At 43.6% G+C, this 14,830-nt stretch overlaps 1 protein-coding gene across 1 annotated transcript in view; it reads right to left on the bottom strand.

Moving 5' to 3' along the window:
- LOC143810029 (uncharacterized) overlaps nt 1–14,830 on the bottom strand; it is a 479,140-nt gene that overhangs the window by 180,828 nt on the left and 283,482 nt on the right. The window lies entirely within an intron of this gene.

The following is a 14,830-nucleotide window of genomic DNA, read 5'->3' as shown; positions in this document are numbered from 1 at the left end:
AGGAATGTATTTAGATGGTAATCCAGATATCTCTGAGGAAAGTTCTGGCTTTTCTGCTGTCTGCATCAATTGTCTTTAACCGAATATTTTATTTACAAGAAAGAAAATGTCAGCAAAAAAAAATAAAAAACACACAAACATTGAAAAATGCTCAACAAAAGGACGTATGAGCCACCACAAAAACAAATATATGTGACATATGTATTGTAACCACAGAAACGCAAAGAAAATATTATTTGGCTTTTGAGAAATGGCTAAAGATTATGACTGACCTTATAAATTCCCCAAATTACTAGAGGAAACGCCAGCCTATGAATCATACGTTGAAAAGGAGAGTTGTAACGGTACTTGAACACTTACCAGTAACAATAAACATTTATTTGTGAAAAATGTTATTCTGGGCAAAAATGATCATTCGTCTTCTTGGAGGAAATATGAACTAATTGAAAGTAACTTTGTAGTCTCTATTAATGCTATTTGTATATATGCCACTGGTTATAAAATGACATTGAAAGCTGATGCTGTTCTCAACAACACCACAGTTTCCCAGTTTTATGTACTTTTTAATTTCCTCTGTGGAAAATCTGTTCTTCATAAAAGTGCTGCTAGGGAAAATGTGGAAAAAGTTGATTCATTCCATATTTACATTCCTGCTAGTACCTGGAAATGAACCAATTACTGTTGTGCGCTTGAAGACAAATGGTATTGGAACTCATCTTCCTATATGCAATGACCACACAACACTGTGCCTGGCTGGTCACATCATAGCTTCTCTGCCTGTGTACCATAAAGGGCTACTTACATTGTCTCAATGATATCCCTTTAATCGCTTCCCAACTTTTGACCTACATGTACTGTACGTCAAAAGTCACGTCCCTGCCTTTGGTGTGGTTTCAGCTTGCATCTGTCCCCTCACATGATGGCTGATTTAATCAGCCATCATATGCCTTTAACAGCTGCTGGTGGAGTGGAGCTCCTCCCCTCAGCTGTTAACCTGTTAAGTGCCACTGTCAAACTCTGATAGATGTATTTATCTCTAGTTTCACGTTCCCATGATGTGACCGGTGCACACCAATGGGTTGTTATCACAGCTTGGGGTCTCCTGATGACCCTCATACCGTGTCATTACGATATTCCTGGGAAAGCCAGTGCATAGCTGGCATTCATAGGAGATTGTAATTTTAGCTATACATAGCAGAAGCGATCAGATGATCGCAACTTCAAGTCCCCTAAGTGGACCATTAAATACAGTGAAAAAAAAAGCTTTTTAAAATATGAAAAAATTTTAAAAAACACAAACGTTCACATCACCCCCTTTTTACCCCATTAAAGATAAAATAAAAAAGTAAAAAATACACATACTTGGTAGCGCTGTATTTGTAAAATTCTGATTTATCAAAATTTAAAGTAAATGAATCAGATCGGTAAACAACGTAACGAAAAAAAATGACAGAATTACAATTTTTTTGGGCTGCTGCAATATTGCAATAAAATGCAATAAGAGGTGATCAAAATATTGCATCTACCTCAAAATGTTATCAGTAAAAACATCATCACAGGGCAAAAATGACCTCTCACACGGCTTCATATCTTTAGAATAAAAAACGTTATGGGTCTCAGAAAACGGTGACAAAAGCAAAAAATGTTTTTTTGCAAATTTACAAATTTTTTCATAATTTAAAAAAAACTATACATGTTTGGTATCTGCGTACTCATCCTGACCTGGAGAATCACATGGTCAGGTCAGTATTACCATACAGTGAACATGGTAAATAAAAAACCCAAAAAGCAATTGTGGAATAACATTTTTTTTTTTTTGCAATTTCAACGCTCTTGGAATATTTTTCCTGTTTCCCAGTGCATCACATGATAAAATAAATGATGTCATTCAAAAGTCCAACTCGTCTCAACAAAAACTCATACGGCTATGTTGGAAAATAAAATGCGTTATGGCTCTTGTAAGAGGGGGAAGAAAAGACAAAATGAAAAAAAAAAACAGAAAATTGCCAGGTGTTGAAGGGGTGAATCGATGGCACAGTATTTGATCATTGCCTTAGAGGTTTTTTGATATTTTGTTTAATTAAATACAGAGTACTTGGATTAGGAATGTTATGAAAAATGTAATTATTTCTCTCTATAGGTGAAAGGACACTAAATGATGAACTGCACCAAGTGGAGGTCCTGAGGGGGCAGAGCATGACACAGGCATCGAAGAAGTCCTAGTTCATTTCACTTCACTGGATTTAATTTTCACTACCTGTAAAAGCGGAAATTTTAAACTAGGCTAATTGGGCTATAATATGTGAATGGTTTGTGTACCAAGAGAGAGAAGTCTATGGTAAGTGTGAATCTTGGTGTGAATTGGTATCTATTTTGAACTGTGATTTCTGTTATGCTGTAATGTCTATTGTCTGTACAAGTCCCCTCTATAAGTTGTAAAGCGCTGTGGAATATGTTGGCGCTATATAAATAAAATTATTATTATTATTATCTTACATTAAAAACAACAAGCAATGTTTGAGATGTCTGCGAAAGAATGCTAATTGAGGGTGGGGAAGGGTATTATGTGGTTTCATTTGTGGTCTTACTAGTGTATTTGTAATATAGTTTTTGTTCTTGTAGTTGTTTAACTGAAAAAAAATTGAGAAAAAAATGATTCTTTAGTAAGATAGAAGTCCTGCACTCACCCTAGAATTGGACATAATACAATGCAGCAGTTTTGCCTGGACTGTTCTTCAAAATGCAACCGTCGTTTTAAAGGGAATATGTCTGCAGCTTTTTCCTATGACATCTGAGAGCACCATAATATAGTAGCAGAGTCCTTGTGTTAGGGTTGGGAGATTGCGCTAAATAAAATAAATAAAGAAGCGTAATCGCAACCCGGGGTCCACCGTGCAGAAATGGAAAACTGTTGCTAGTGTACAATGACAGAACACACGGTGACCAATTACCTGTACACACTGGGTTAACGCCACTCAGTGTGAACAGGACGTTGAGTTCCAAACTCTGTTAATCCACAGGAAGGAACAGTGCAGACCAGTACTAAGTGCTTTGTCCTGTTAAACGGCACAGGACAAGTACGTGAACTGAACTCACATGCAGAAATGAAGCAGATGCTCTGCAACTGAGCTGTGTCACTCGCATATAGAAACGAAACCGATGCTCTGCAACTGAGCTGTGTCACTCACACACAGAAATGAAACAGATGCTCAGAGCATAATACCCTGACTAGGGTTGAGCTTGCTCTTAAACTCTTCTGTGTTAAGTGCACGCATGTAGGTAACAAATGCTAAGCCAAACAGCTAATTGCCCCCACTGACGCTAGCTGCCTAGCCAAGTGTACAGTCCCGAAGCTTAGACAGACATAAGACACTTGCAGTCAGAGTGGAAGGGTCTACACTGACATAGCCACGCACAAATGATACTAGCATGCCCGCGTGTGCCACTGGGGGCTTTTTATACATAAGGCTCCACCCCAAACACTCACGCCCAATCGGGCGAGACATCACATGCGGGATAATCCAGAGCTGCCACATCACCCATGCAGCAAGCGTCCGACCACCAATGAGACGTTGTCACATCACGAACATGCTGAGTAAGGAAACCACTGGACTTAGGCTCCAGAGTGGCAGGCTGCTCCTGTTTAACACTGGTTACAAAGGCCATGGCTGGAGAGCCTGCAGTATCCATCTGTATACCACGAGCCTCAGCTAGATGCTGGGACCAACGTCTATGCTGAACAGCACCTGCCATGGTTGAGCCCGAATGGGAGAGACCGCCGAAGCAGACAAAGCTTGGGATCTACCCCGTGCGACGGGAGAATCCCGGCGCCTAACACCTTGATTATTTGTGTCACTTATTGGGCAGTGTTTAACTGTTTCAATACAATCAATGTTTTGTCAGCAGACTCTATCATGACTTCTGCGCCCAATATTCTAAGTGATACATCAATAGAATGAGGGTCTTTGTCCGGACATTATGTTGCTATCATAGCAAAAATCCAGATTTATTTTAATTTAAAATAAATAAAATGTGAAAATAAGAAACTTTGCAGTAAATCTTATTAGAGAAATGTGCTTCTTTCTCCTCTTGGACTGATCTTTCATTCTTAAAATTCTAAACTCATGGATAAAATCTGTCTTCAATGAATATAGATTTTTCCGTTATTGAGATGAGATGACAGTTGCTGCTCATAACATTGTATAAGAGAAGGAAAAAAGGAGTAAAAGCTAGAGGCAGACATTCTGCTGCAAGTTCATCTGAAACACTTTATATGAAATCTGTTGTTTCAGTAGAACTTGAAGCAGAATGTCTGTGTCTGCAAATGTCATCTCAAATCTCAGTAATGGGATAGTATTTATTCTCTGACACAGATTTTGCCTGAATATTGAAAACGAGAGACCAATCCAAGAGGGGATCAAAGATGATTTTTCTGATAAGATAAATTACAAAGTTCCATATTTTATACTATTAATTTATTAAATGAAATGGCACTTAATCTAAAAGAATTTAAAAAGAAAACAGTAATCATTAAAAGCTGATTATATGAGATCACTCATTGCATAAATTGACATACAGTGGCATATAAAAGTTTGGGCACCCATAGTCAAAATTACTGTTATTGTGAACAGTTAAGTAAGTTGAAGATTAAATAATATCTAAAAGGCCTAAAGTTAAAGATGAAACATTTCCTTTGTATTTTAGACACAAAACATATATTTTCATATTTTAAATTTTTTAAAATTACAAGAAAAATGGGTTGTTGCAAAAGTTTTGGCACACTGGGAGATTTGCCACTGTAATATGTACTCTTGATCACATCATTAGATGAAACTAGTAGCCGAGTTGGACTGTCAATTATTTGGGCCAGAAGTCGTAAATAGTTGGCAAAATTACAACTCACCAGTTACGATACACTTTAGCTGGGTCAACACACCGCATTTGAGCAATTTATGACTACAGGATGTGGACCATCTCTAGCCATTGCCCCACTCATAGTGTTTTTGGTCCAAAAAGTTCACCCCAGCTGCTGATAATTATTTTTTTTCATGCTTATATACATGATGTGATCTAAAAATCTAGAATGCATCCAAAATACAATTACACTCATTTCTTTATAGAAAAATTACCTTATTTTGTGACAAAACAATCACAGTTGATAACGTTGTAGAATAAAGAATACGTATTGCCACATCTATAATATAACGCTGGGAGCGTCACTCTGTCCGAAGCCTCTATAGACTGCGCAAGCGCAAGCGCCGGCGCAGTCTGGACCGCACAGAGCGACGCTCCCAGGAGATCGCGGTATGCGTAAGCGCTGAACGCACACCGCGATCTCCACCGGACAAGCAGGGACGAGCCAGGAAGCGGAGGGTGAGTATACTTACCTGACCCGTTCCACCGACGCGCTTCCGGGCCGTGACTGTCCCCCTGCTCCCGGAATCGGCGCCTGCGCAGTCCGCGCTTTCCGGCGCCATTTTCTTGAAGACACATTGCAGTGTCTTCAAGAAAATGGCGCCGGAAAGCGCGGACTGCGCAGGCGCCGACTCCGGGAGCAGGACCAAGAAAATGGCCGCACCCAGCACAGCCGCCGCGCCCAGCACAGCCACGCACAGCCGCCCACAGCAACGCACAGCCGCCGCACCCAGCACAGCCGACCATAGCCGCCCACAGCCACGCACAGGCGCCCACAGCCACGCACAGCCGCCGCACCCAGCACAGCTGCCCACAGCCACGCACAGCCACCCATATCCACGCACAGCCGCCGCACCCAGCACAGCTGCCCACAGCCACGCACAGCCACCCACAGCCACGCACAGCCGCCGCACCCAGCACAGCTGCCCACAGCCACGCACAGCCACCCATAGCCACGCACAGCCGCCGCACCCAGCACAGCCGACCACAGCCACGCACAGCCGCCGCACCCAGCACAGCCGCCCACAGCCACGCACAGCCGCCGCACCCAGCACAGCCGCCCACAGCCACGCACAGCCGCCGCACCCAGCACAGCCGCCCACAGCCACGCACAGCCGCCCACAGCCACGCACAGCCGCACCCAGCACAGCCGACCACAGCCACGTACAGCCACCCATAGCCACGCACAGCCGCCGCACCCAGCACAGCCGACCACAGCCGCCGCACCCAGCACAGCCGCCCACAGCCGCACCCAGCACAGCTGACCACAGCCACGCACAGCCGCCGCACCCAGCACAGCCGCGTACAGCCACCCATAGCCACGCACAGCCGCCGCACCCAGCACAGCCGACCACAGCCGCCGCACCCAGCACAGCCGCCCACAGCCACGCACAGCCCACAGCCACGCACAGCCGCCGCACCCAGCACAGCCACGCACAGCCGCCTACAGCCACGCACAGCCTCCCACAGCCACGCACAGCCGCCCACAGCCACGGACAGCCGCCGCACCCAGCACAGCCGCCGCACCCAGCACAGCCGCCCACAGCCACGCACAGCCGGCCACAGCCACGCACAGTCGCCGCACCCAGCACAGCCACGCACAGCCGCCCACAGCCGCCGCACCCAGCACAGCCGCCCACAGCCACGCACAACCGCTGCACCCAGCACAGCCACCCACAGCCGCCGCACCCAGCACAGCCGCCGCACCCAGCACATCCGCCGCACCCAGCACAGCCGCCGCACCCAGCACAGCCACGCACAGCCGCCTACAGCCACGGACAGCCGCCGCACCCAGCACAGCCACGCACAGCCGCCACAGCCATGCACAGCCTCCGCACCCAGCACAGCCACGCACAGCCGCCTACAGCCACGGACAGCCGCCGCACCCAGCACAGCCACCGCACCCAGCACAGCCGCCGCACCCAGCACAGCCGCCCACAGCCACGCACAGCCGCCGCACCCAGCACAGCCACGCACAGCCGCCTACAGCCACGCACAGCCGCTGCACCCAGCACAGCCACCGCACCCAGCACAGCCGTCCACAGCTGCCGCACCCAGCACAGCCGCCCGCACCCAGCACAGCCACGTCACATACAGCCGCCCGCACTCAGCACAGCCACATACAGCCGCCCGCACCCAGCACAGCCACGTCACATACAGCCGCCCGCACTCAGCACAGCCGCCCGCACTCAGCACAGCCGCCCGCACTGATGGGGGCGCAGGATGGAGCAGCACGTGATAGGATGGGGGCGCAGGATGGGAGCACATGACAGGATGGGGATGAGGATGGAGCAGCACATGACACGGTGGAGCAGCACATGACAGGATGGGGATGCAGGATGGAGCAGCACATGACACGGTGGAGCAGCACATGACAGGATGGGGGCGCAGGATGGAGCAGCACATGACACGGTGGAGCAGCACATGACAGGATGGGGGCGCAGGATGGAGCAGCATATGACAGGATAGGAGCAGCACATACCAGGATGGAGACCATATTCCAATATAAATGCTCGCCACCCGGGCGTAGAACGGGTTCAATAGCTAGTATACTATACTACAAGCTGTAGTTGGTAAGACTTTACTGTATATGATGGAAGACACAAAACCTTCAATTACGATCTTCTCAATCTACTTGTTTCACAAACTAACTGATGCATAAGCTCTATGAATTATGTAATTTTTTTTACATTATATCGCTCTCTGATGGCATATCACTTGGATTGGTGCTGGTGGAGGTCAAACTTCTGCAACCCCAACCCATCCTAAGAATGAGCACTTGAATGGTTACACCCTGCAGTTGCCTGTGGACCCCAGTAGCCATTGTGCAAGTGAAATTCAATGATCATTAACAGCTTGGACCCCCGACCACACATAAACTTATACCATTTTTTAGCAATATTCCATTACTTTGTAAGTTGAGATTTTTTTTTAAAGAGAATCTCTACCCAAAAAGTAAAAATGATCTTATATCTTAAAAAAACTTGCAGTTAGATTTTGTTTTGTTACACACATCTGCAAAAAATATATTTTTGGTCACCGTTACATTAGATCGATTCTTAGTAAACTGTCACTTTGCTGTAGATTAAAAGGATTACAAAATTTACAATCAATTTTTCAAGAGCTAGAGAAAAGTTTACAACCACTATGGCTGCACTTCCTATTCTCTTTTTTGGCACTATAACAAATGAGAAAAAAACTAATGTTAATTTTAAATAAAAAGAATAAAATTACCAACAATCAAATGTATTAATACATTCAAATTCTGTGATATTTGTAAAGGCTCCCAGTCTCTGGTTTCATAGGTAGAGCAAGCTGACAGTAGCCAGCAAGCAGCAATTAGCACATGAAAACTAATTATGTTCATATGCCACTTGTACTACTGTGTTATAGTGTTGTGTTACTATAATTGTTAAAATATGTTCTCAGTGTGTTCCATGCTGCAGATTGATAAAATGCTCCATTCTAGCATAAGAACACCAAACTGAATGAGGTCAGAAAAATTACTACTGACATTAAGTTACGAGACATTTGTTTCTTGAAAACACTTTGGACCCACCCATGTGGCTGTGGACTCCCGTCAGCCTTGGTTTGCTTATAGAACTTCATAAGAAAAAAAAGAAAATGATGACTAGAAATGGTGTGACTGTAAAAATGACATCCTCTGCATAAGGGTAAAAAAATGATCACACAGCAAGAAACACCATATAAAATCTCAGAATTATAAGTTGTGCTCATGTCCAGATTAGTCTGAAAAGAATACTAATAGCATGCCATTGCCCTGAATGAAGTGAGAAAAGTCCTAACTTGTGCTGATGAAAACACATAACTGGTCATTTTCAATTATTCATGGAAAAAAAGGGCTAGAAAACTTCCCATTGCAAGGTAGCAGCTCATGAACTAAAAACATAATCTCAAATATTCTTCTGCTTGAGTCACCAACATGTGACATGGAATGTTGCATATAAACAAGATGGATGCAGTACATCACGATGGCTAAAGATCAAATAATTCATGTGATTTGCTTGTAAAAGAAATTAAAAAAGGATAAATAGATGTGGTGCAACGTCATCCACACATTGTAAAAAAACAAATTACCGAGTTATTACAATTCTGTTTAACTGTCCATGTTTGTGTATGTGTTGGTACAAATGTCCTACAAAAACATCTCATGCTATTGTTACTTTTGTGCTAACCACAAAGCCACATTGTCCTAGTTTCAATTTTTCTAATTTAGAAGGAACACTTATAAAACTGTGAGAGAATAATATGAGTTTAGCTTTTTTTTTTTCAGCAGTCTGCATTTTTTAATCTTCTATGCATAATGAAGACCTCGCAAATTGAGAAGGGCTAGGCAATCCGGTAGACAATATAATCATCAGAATGATGTTGGGAACACCCCATGTATCCTATGGTTGTGCACAAAGTGAATATGGACTTTCAGAGTGCTAGTGACAGCCTGTGAAGAGTGGAAGCTTTTGCGGTAAGGTAACCTCGTGGGTTAGATACCTGGCTGTGCTGCCACTCACAGAGTGTCTCAAGACATGTGAAGGTGCAAATGTCTTTTTTTTTATAAAGGATATCAATGCATTTTAGAGTCAGACTGACCCCTTATCAGGATACCTCCAGTATACACCAACCCCAAAACACATTGCTGTCCAGTATCCGATTCAAGACATTGTGTTGATATCATCTGTGTGTCATCAGTGTGGGGGAGCTTTTGCGTGCTGCTACCGGAAACACTGGCATTTGAAAGATCCCTTAGTGAACTTGATCATTTAGCGAACTTTAGCCGAATTTTGTAGATTTTTAGGAAAAACACTCGGAAATTCAAACATGAATCCGCATGTGTAACGTTTGTAACGAATTTGAGATTGGCAAACGTTTTCTGAACAAATTCGCTCATCTCTACTCGCAATGCTGCTTGCACTGTGAGTCATGGTGGTAGGGGCAACGGCAGTGATAGAGGAATTGCTACTGGGAGTCGTGAGTCGTTCTCTAAACCACTGCAAATCTTAAGGTGGGAATCAGCCAGGGGCAGAGGAAAGGAGCTCAGGACATTTTCCACACATAGAAAACTGTCAGCTGAGACAGAAATGATAACTATGATGATGATCATGAGTTTGTGGAGGACCTACAAGACAGATGGAAGTGATGAGGTGTTGATGTCATCAAAGGTGCATGTTGGTGCCACAGCAATACAAAACAGACGTCACATGTGATTAAATAATCCTCTGGGCCAAAATCTGTTTTTACTTCTGTTGGCTCAGGAGTAGGCGATGCTGTATGTGCTGTTGGTGGAAAAGCACCTGAAAACTCTGGTCATTATGCTGGCAAGTTATGGACATCTCAGGTGTAGAGGTACTTTTCCACATTGTCAACAAATGATTCTTCGTCAGTCTGAAGGCTTTGCAGCTGTGGACATCCAGGCTAACACAGACTAGAAACAGCACCTGAAGCACATGAAGCAACACCACCTGCTCATTTGTGAAATGCAGGATGGCTAGAAATCTGAACAAGCCTCATGTTCTCCTACTACCCCTTCTCCATACACTATTTTTTTCTGTCAGCCAGGTCACAAATTCAAGTGGTTCGTAGTCAAATTTATTATTGACATCATTGTTATCCACTACTACTGCTTGGGGTACACAGAGAACTCTACTTTTTCCTGCTTCGTCACATCATTAAATATCGACCTCTGATTTGTGTTGAGGAAACAAGAGTATGTTTCCAGCAATTCACTTGGGTGCTGACTAAACTTGTACTTCAACCTGCTGGTGGTGCAGTTGCTGCCATACCACCTAGTAGAGTGAGCAGACTTTGGAGAAATGATGATGTGTACTCTACATTGCTTGATATCACTCAGCTGCCATTATTTCTTGTAGGAATGGGTGCCTGTTCTGTGCTCAAACGTCTTTGAGTTTGAAATTGCTTTACACTTTAGACACCTGGAGCAGCAACTATGGGCAAGAACAATATATGAGTTTAATGACTCACTGGGTGAATGTTTTAACTGGCAGCACTGCACCTTTTCATCCTAAACAGGTGGTAAAGCCTCAGTGACTTGGAGCTACATCAATTTCCACTGCAAGGCAACATTATCTGTTTCCTTTTACACCTCCTCATCCTTCTTTTGAACAGATATGATCCAAACCCCAACAGCTACAGGGCACAACATTGATTCCTCACAATGCCATCAATCTTTACATCAATCAATGTAAAGCACTGCCAAGCAGTTTTAAAGCTTTTTAGGCCATGTGCACACGTTCAGGATTTTTCGCGTTTTTTTCGCGTTTTTTCGCTATAAAAACGTGATAAAAACGTGAAAAAAACGCTAACATATGCCTCCTATTATTTACAGGGTATTTCGCATTTTTTGTGCAAATGTTGCATTTTTTTCCGCGAAAAAATCGCATCGCGGAAAAAAAAGCAACATGTTCATTAAAAATGCGGAATTGCGGGGATTCCGCACACCTAGGAGTGCATTGATCTGCTTACTTCCTGCACAGGGCTGTGCCCACCATGCGGGAAGTAAGCAGATTATGTGCGGTTGGTACCCAGGGTGGAGGAGAGGAGACTCTCCTCCACGGACTGGGCACCATATAATTGGTAAAAAAAAAAGAATTAAAATAAAAAATAGTCATATACTCACCCTCTGATGGCCCCCAAAGTGTTCCAGCCTCTCCGGTGCATGCTTTCTCTTCCGTTCCTATAGATGCCGGTGTGGTTCAGGACCTGTGATGACATCGCTGTCTTGTGATTGGTCGCGTGACCGCTCATGTGACTCACGCGACCAATCACAAGCCGCGACGTCATCGAAGGTCCTGAACCACATCGGCATCTATAGGAACGGACGCCGCTGAGATCGGCTGTCTGCAGAGGGTGAGTATAACCATTTTTTTTATTTTTTTTATCATTCTTAAACATTCTATATTTTACAATACATGCTGCATAAGCAGCATCTATAGTAAAAAGTTGGTCACACTTGTCAAACAGTATGTTTAACAAGTGTGACCAACTTGTCAGTCAGTTTTCCAAGCGATGCTACAGATCGCTTGGAAAACTTTAGCATTCTGCAAGCTAATTACGCCCTATAGAATGCTAAAAAAAAGCGAAAAAAATGGAAAAAAACGCAAAAAAAAATGCAGATTTCTTGCAGAAAATTTCCGGTTTTCTTCAGGAAATTTCTGCAAGAAATCCAGACGTGTGCACATAAAAGCCTGGGTTACAAAGGTCAACAGTGGATAAGTTGCTGCTGTTGATCTAAATCTCCCTCTAGATGGCTCCTTACAAACTGCAAAGAGCATAGTTGTGAGAGACATGCTTTGTAGAAGTCAAGTAGACAATTGTCAAATGCATATCTGACAAGGAGACCCTTTTCTGCTCCCCATATACGAAATGCAAGGGAATTCACTACCCGCAGTGCTAATGCTCTCCAGGCTGTAGCAGGGCTAGGACAAGTAGCTGAGTGAACAGTATAATAGATGGACCAGTTCTTTTGTCTGCTGCTGATGCATTTAAGCAAACAGAGACACACCAGCTGAACAGTCAGGTTCAGTCTTTCCTGCACTGTGTCCTTTCTTCAGTAGATACCTTTAGCCCTGATCCCATGGACTTCTGACACAGCAGATTTGACCAGTGACAAGAATTGGTTCAGTTTGCTATTGACGCACTGTCATGTCAATCCTATAGTGTACTGTTACGGTTAGTATTCATGAACCCCAGTTGCTTTGTCACACCCAAGCGAACCAGGTTTCTCCATCAACCTGTAAAACCTTACATTTGTCAAAATTGATTGGTCAGTGCTGACTCTTACTCATCTACAGCTGATGCCGACAGATACATCAGCCATGCTATCTGCCTGCCTGTTTGTTGACCTCTATACTGCTGCATCCAGTGCTGATGACCCAAACCCTGCCGGGCATCTATTTCCTCTCCATTATGACATCTATAATTTGCTGCTACTGCGGCTGCCAGTGCTACCCCTACAATGACAGATATCTTTTTGCCATCTACATGTTGTTTCGGCCACTGCCATTGCAGCTGAACAAACACGGCAGGAAGCAAAAACATCTGCTACTTGCCACTGTTTTTATATTACAATATTGTCCTGCTGCCTTGACTTCCAGAGCTGGTCCTACACTTCCAGATGTCTCCTTGCTTGCCCTGTTTTATTTTTAGATTGATAGGTTGTTGCTGCTGCCACTTCGCTAGAAACCTGACCCTAAGTATTCCCTCATCAGGGTACACCAACATGAATATGATTCAAAAATATGGATAATTTTTTTATGTTTTTTTGAAAAGTAATTGTTTCTTCCCTTTGAATACAGTTAGCCTGTTTCTGCTACCTAAGTAAACAGATAATTTTTGGACGGCTTGGTAAAAAAACGTTGTAATTGTTTATTCATGTTGTGAATAGCAAATATGTTGTGGATTCCTAAAAAGGATATTTTTTTCACTCCTATTTGAAAAGCCATTTCTTCTTCACCTGTTTCTACTCTCTAAATAAAATAATAATTTTTGGACTGTTTATGAACATAGTTATTTCTTCATGTAACAAACAGCAAACCTCTGTTAGATCCCAAAATATGGATCATTTTGTTCAGCTTGTTAAGAATTTCCCATGCCTTTTTCTCTACACAAAGGTGTTGCTGTCTGCTAAGCCCAAACCATAGACATTTATTTTTTTTGATGATTTGTAAAAAAAAGTCATTGCTTCTTTATTTAGTAAAGAACAAAACTTTTGATACTCCCCAAACAGTGAGAATCTTTGCACACGCCTTTCACCCTCCTTGTAATAAAGACACAGTTTCTTCCGTATGTATTTCCTGTGTATAAACACCTGCCTGAGCCCCCCCAAAAGATAGTTTTTGGACCATTTAAAAGAAAAAAGCCTAATTAGTCCTGTGTATTATTATATAGACTGTTGGTTACCATCAGTTATCGTCTGTTTATATGGTGTGATCCCGTCGATAGTTCCAAGCCTGTGTTTATTAGAGATGAGCGGTGTTCAAGTCGAACTGTTCGCCAATTTCAAATTCGAGCTGTTTTGGGCGGTGTTCGAGTCTTTCGACGAACCCGAAAAATTTGCTTAAAATTCGGCTGTTCGAGTTTCTGTTCGATAACTGTTCGTTCACCAAAAGACCAGCTTGATTTGCACATTAAAACTGTTTATAATTGTTAATGGACTGTTTCAGAGTATAGTGGGCAGGGGGTCGGGGGATAGATCTGTGCTGAAATAACGCCGATCTCCATTTTTTTTTTCTTTCCTGCATTTACAGAGGGGCGGTGCAGTCTCTCAGCCTATCAGCAGTGCGCACACACACAGCAATGTGCATGTGATGCACACAAGCAAGGGCATGTGTCATTGGCTGTGTATGTCACATGTCCTTGCCCTATAAGAACCAGCCACTTGCCCCGTCACCACCATTTCCTCACTGCTGCAGCTTAGTGTTAGACGGCACCGCTGCTGCTGTGGGCGCTATATAGTCAAAGAGTCTTTTTTTGCCAGTGAATTTTCTGAGAGATAGGTTTAGGGAGTCGGGACTTGGGACTAGTTGTAATTTCAGCCCTTTTCAGGGTAGGTTACAGCAGTTCATAGCACTGTTTGCCAGGCAGGTCTGAGCCAGTGCTGAGCAAGTGTTAGTCACAGCATTTGGTGTAATCTAGCTCAGCCAATCCTTTTGGGCTAGTAGCATTGTCTGATAGTCATTTGAGTAGCCCGCCTGTGAAGCTAGCTACACCGTCTGTGTATCTCAATTTTTACTGCATCTAACCCAGGAAATCGTTTTGGGGTTTTGGGCTTAGTAGCAGTGTCTGCACGTCAGCAGAGTAGCCCGCCTGTGAAACAAACTATACCGCCTGTGTATCTCAATTTTTACTGCATCTAATCCAGTTAATAGTTTTGGGGTTTTGG

The sequence above is a fragment of the Ranitomeya variabilis genome, chromosome 2, assembly GCF_051348905.1.
Source record: "Ranitomeya variabilis isolate aRanVar5 chromosome 2, aRanVar5.hap1, whole genome shotgun sequence".
Lineage (NCBI taxonomy): Eukaryota > Metazoa > Chordata > Amphibia > Anura > Dendrobatidae > Ranitomeya > Ranitomeya variabilis.
Note: the sequence above shows the minus strand (reverse complement) of the source record. Positions and strands in the feature narration are given on the sequence as shown.